Below are 4,472 nucleotides of genomic sequence, written 5' to 3'. Positions count from 1 at the left end.
ATCAGCTCTCTTATCTCACTTGGCTTTCTTTGAGGCATCCAAAGGTGCAATTTCTGTACCCAAAGTGATCCTAAAAATTCCCAAACTTCTAAATAGATATTCGACAAGTAATAATCAACACTGATTAGGTGAGCTACATTCATATTATCCATCATGAAGAAAAGAAATCAAATTTCTATAAATACAAAACCTGATTGCACCAATGTAAAGTGCATGAAAAATATGCACTTTCAATAAATGATACTACAAAAAGTGCTTGTATGGCTAAAGACTTGCATTTCAAAAGGTCCAGAAATGAGGATTAGAAGGGGTTTCCTTAGAAAACTAAGCAATGAGTAGTAGCAAGCACCACACAATGAAATTTCCAGAAACTAACTGCACCACTGCATAGAGAATGAAAAAACACTCTCTGCAAAAAATTGCACTTGAAGTGGACTTTGCATGTTTGAAATCACCGTAAAAAATTGAAAGTTCAATGAAAGGGGTTCTTCAAAATGTTGATGTGGTAGATCATAGATGACATAGTAGCACATGGCAATGACTCATAGCAGAGTGATGTGTCTTTGTCAAATCACATGCTTGCAAAAGTGGCACTGCTCTGGTGATGGCATGTGGTAGGTGACATGGCAGTTGTCTTGTAATTGTTGCCATAGAAGGCAATGTTTGTACCATGTGGCAGGTAATGCTATTAGGATGTTGATGTGTTACTTTGCATGGTAGTCAACATGCCCTTGTTGTCTTCTAGTTGTTTGAAGCGTAGATTTTAGCTTGTCCCACTTTGCAAGGTGTTTGACATGCCTATTAGCTTGGCAATACAATGTTTCCACTTGGCAGGGTGCTACGTGTGCTTGTTATCTTTAGCCATAGGTTTTCTCCATGTGGTAGGGGTGTATGGTCAAAGTGTTTGGTTTGGAAAATAACTAGTGATCTTTAGTTTGTAGGTAAAATTAATTCTTGAAGGGGTGCGATCTCTAAGAATTACCAACTATGGGCAGTGTGATTGAAGTAATGGTTGACAGAACCACTTGAAATGGGGGGTGATTACTAAGGAAATTGTTGTCTACAGGGAGGGCATTGGTACCAAGGAGGATGCTTCCATTGGCATGGATGGCTGAAAAGGAGGTTGGGGGTGGGGGAGTGGTGGGGTGGGGTATTTTGATAGAAAACAATACCCACAAGGAGAAATGTTGCATGACTACTACAAAGAGAACCATGTTGTGGGAGGAGCCTGGAACCAAGAAAAAAGATTGCTAGAAAAAGGTGAGGAAATAAAGTCAAGGACTATCAGGAAGCTAGTGAGGACCTTGGGGTTTGTGAACAACAGAGGTCTGAGAGACCTAAAACAATAGTGCATTGCCAAACAATATTAGGGAACACCAAAATAAGGCATTGAGAAAGCCAAAATAACTATGCAATTACAAGAATAATACCAAAACAAATCTTTATAAAATCAAAATTTTGTTACCAGTACCACATTTTAAATGGATGGCCATGAGGGAAATCTTTAGATTTTAGGCAAACAAAGACTTTTTGATGAAGTGAAAGACATATCTGACTTAAAGGACTACTTTGGATGCAATGGAACAATCAAAATTCCACGATGCACTGATTTTGCAGAAAATGGGGAGTAGGATTGGATCTTTAAGAGAAATTAATAGGAGCTCAAGAGGTTTGATTCTAGAATGGAAATAATGGTTCTAAATCTCATTGAATACTCAAAAACTACCAAGTCTTATCATAAAAATAGAGAACAACACTTCACAAGGAGAAGAAAGCACATTGTAGCTATTGTAAGCTACCTCGATCTTTGAACAGAAAGGAGTTAACCTCACAAGCAATTTGATGCCATGATGAAATCAATATTTGGGCAATCACAGGAACTAGCACCACAAAGAAATAGGTCTTTGGTCATCACAGGAAGTTTTACATGGTATAACCCTCTGAGAGGGAAATATCCACAAATCAATTAAGCCATTCATATATAAATCTATAAATCTATAAGCCATTCTTAACCTATAATTCTGGTTTTTCATCTATAAATCAACAAGATTCTGTATTAATTAGGTACCTGGTTTGGTTTACCTGAAGAATGCCCGGTGTTAATTAGCCACAAGGGTTTTTGTAATTTCCATGTTCATGTAAGAATTGAATTTTTTGTAATATTTTTGCATGATAACTTGGTTTGATATGCAAGTAAGATTTATTTCAAGTGGCGCCAGGAATGATCATAACCTACAGAATCAACTCTTAACTTCTTGTACCTTTGGATAATAGGTCATTTTTTTATCTGAATGTTCTTATGCTATTTTTTTGCAGATATGCTGATGCAAGTGGAGCAGGCAATGATGTGTATGAATATGTAAGTAATAGTTGCAATTTCTGAGGTAACTCATATTATACTTTTCTGAATTGGTGATTTCATCAATCATTATTGGCCTAAAAGAATTTTCAAAACATATGTTCTTCAGATCAAATCAATTGGCAAATTTAAGGAAACAAAACATACTGAGGGTATCTCAACATCAGATATCATAATGTGCATGCTGAAAGACTACAATGAATATGTAATGTGCAACTTGGCTCGAGGTTACACAAGGAAGGACCTTGGAGTCAGCTATGTGAAGGTCAGTTTACTCCTGCAACTTAAAATTAGTTGGATTTTATAAGGTCTCAGAACTTCACAGATAATATTTCTGATCAGTTGTTCATTGGTAAATTTTATAGCTTCACAACCTCAGTACTAAGTAGGTACTTAAATATTTACATCTATCACAATTCATCTATGTTTTGCAACTTTGAACTTTTCAGATTATCTATCTCAAATTCTGTGTTTTGCAACTTTGAACTTTTCAAATTCAAAAAGTTCAAAGTTAAAAAACATAGAGAAATTGAGATAGATGTAAAGATTTAATTACCTACTTAGTACTGAGGTTGTGAAGTTATAAAATTTACCAATTAACAACTGATCAGAAATATCATCTGTGAAGTTCGGAGACCTTATAAAGTGCTCTGAACTTTTGAAATTCAAATTAGCCAAAGACTTCTTGATGAGGTTAATATTATCAATCTTTGCTCAACATGCTAAAGCATATCTCTTAGGTATCATTGATCATGATTATCCAATAGAAAGAGGTCTAATATGCACTGCTTAATGGGAAAGACAATTAAGAATGCAAGCTAAATTTCCTTTCTGCACCAAATTTCAATTTTCTCTTCAACTTTCTTCATTTATGTCCCACATTGATATGTGTTGTAGTTTTTTTATGCTTGATAGTGTTATACTATAATATATTACCATGCCCTCCTCTTCATTTTTGTTCTTCCTCAAGTTATCTTCATTATCTCTGTCTGTGACTATAGTAAACTATTTATTTGTTCAGTTTTTGTATGCTTTGTAACAAGGACATCTATGTTCTGGGCTTCCAATCATTAGCTTTATCATGAATCTCCAAATAATTCCACAACACTTCTTCTGTAGCCATTTTCCTAAATATAGATGGTGCCTTCTGTTACTTATAAATGATTTTTACGGTGTTTATGGCAACATGGCATGGTTTTTGCAGATTATGAGAGATTGCATAATGGGTGATTTTTCTATATGAGTAACAATTAATTGGTCTCTAAAGGCATTTTCCAAGAAATGCAGACTGAACTGTTTCTAATGTTGAGCATGTGTGACATTTTGTGCTTAAAAGTACTTGTGCCTTTGGGAAAGAAATTATGGGTTTATGTTTGCCATCCTATAGGATGGCATGTGTTTCCTTACAATGGCCATATAAGCTTTACAGTTATGATAATGTTGTAATCGATATTGTTTTTTTTTACAGGAAAAGCAATTGAGGGTCAACATGAGCATAACTAAATTGTGTTAGAAGGTGAAGGAGCAACAAGAGCGTGTAGGGAAAAAGGTATGTTGTTTGATTGGTACTTTTTCACTTGAAGTCTTTCTTTGAGTTGATGCAAATTAAGTCAATTCATTTACATGGTTATTTGATTGGATTCCTTATTTTAGCAGGCAGACCACTGTCAGAATCATTCTCTACTTTTGTTGGATTTTTGAAAGTTTTCAGTCTTATTAATGAAAAATATGTACATTTGCAGTTACATATCATTGCCACAAGAGCTGGAATACATCACAGTGAGTGGGTTGAAAATGCAGATAGATGGGTGGCTGGTTTTCTAGAGAAGTTTGAGGAGGGGTGTTATTTAATGGTGAGCATTGTTGTTCTGATTCTAGAATCTAAAAGTCTGCTTGGTTGTTGAGGTCAATTTTTTTAGTAGTTCAAGTGTTTATTTAGATGTGGTATTTATCATGTCTTACTTGCATGAACATGAAAATTTCTTTAGTTCATCTATTGTCGGTCTAGAAGTTAGTGTATCAAAGAACTTGTAAGCCTGTGACCATGTTTCTGGGACACGGGAACACAGGATGGGTAAATGCATCTAGGGACATGTGGAGAAATCCCCCAAAT

General features: G+C 35.2%; 1 long non-coding RNA gene across 1 annotated transcript; it reads left to right on the top strand.

The window, feature by feature from the left end:
- Positions 1 to 2,474: 2,474 nt before the first annotated feature.
- On the top strand, positions 2,475 to 4,213 carry LOC149263783 (uncharacterized). Its single transcript, XR_016249997.1, has 3 exons — positions 2,475 to 2,624; positions 3,828 to 3,908; positions 4,102 to 4,213. It is a non-coding gene; the product is annotated as an uncharacterized LOC149263783 (long non-coding RNA).
- The last annotated feature ends 259 nt before the right edge of the window (positions 4,214 to 4,472 follow it).

This window comes from Pinus tabuliformis, chromosome 6, assembly GCF_031772625.1.
Source record: "Pinus tabuliformis cultivar Carrire ecotype Pingquan chromosome 6, CPIR1, whole genome shotgun sequence".
NCBI lineage: Eukaryota > Viridiplantae > Streptophyta > Pinopsida > Pinales > Pinaceae > Pinus > Pinus tabuliformis.
The sequence above is the reverse complement of the archived record's forward strand: the minus strand, read 5'-3'. Positions and strand labels throughout refer to the sequence as shown.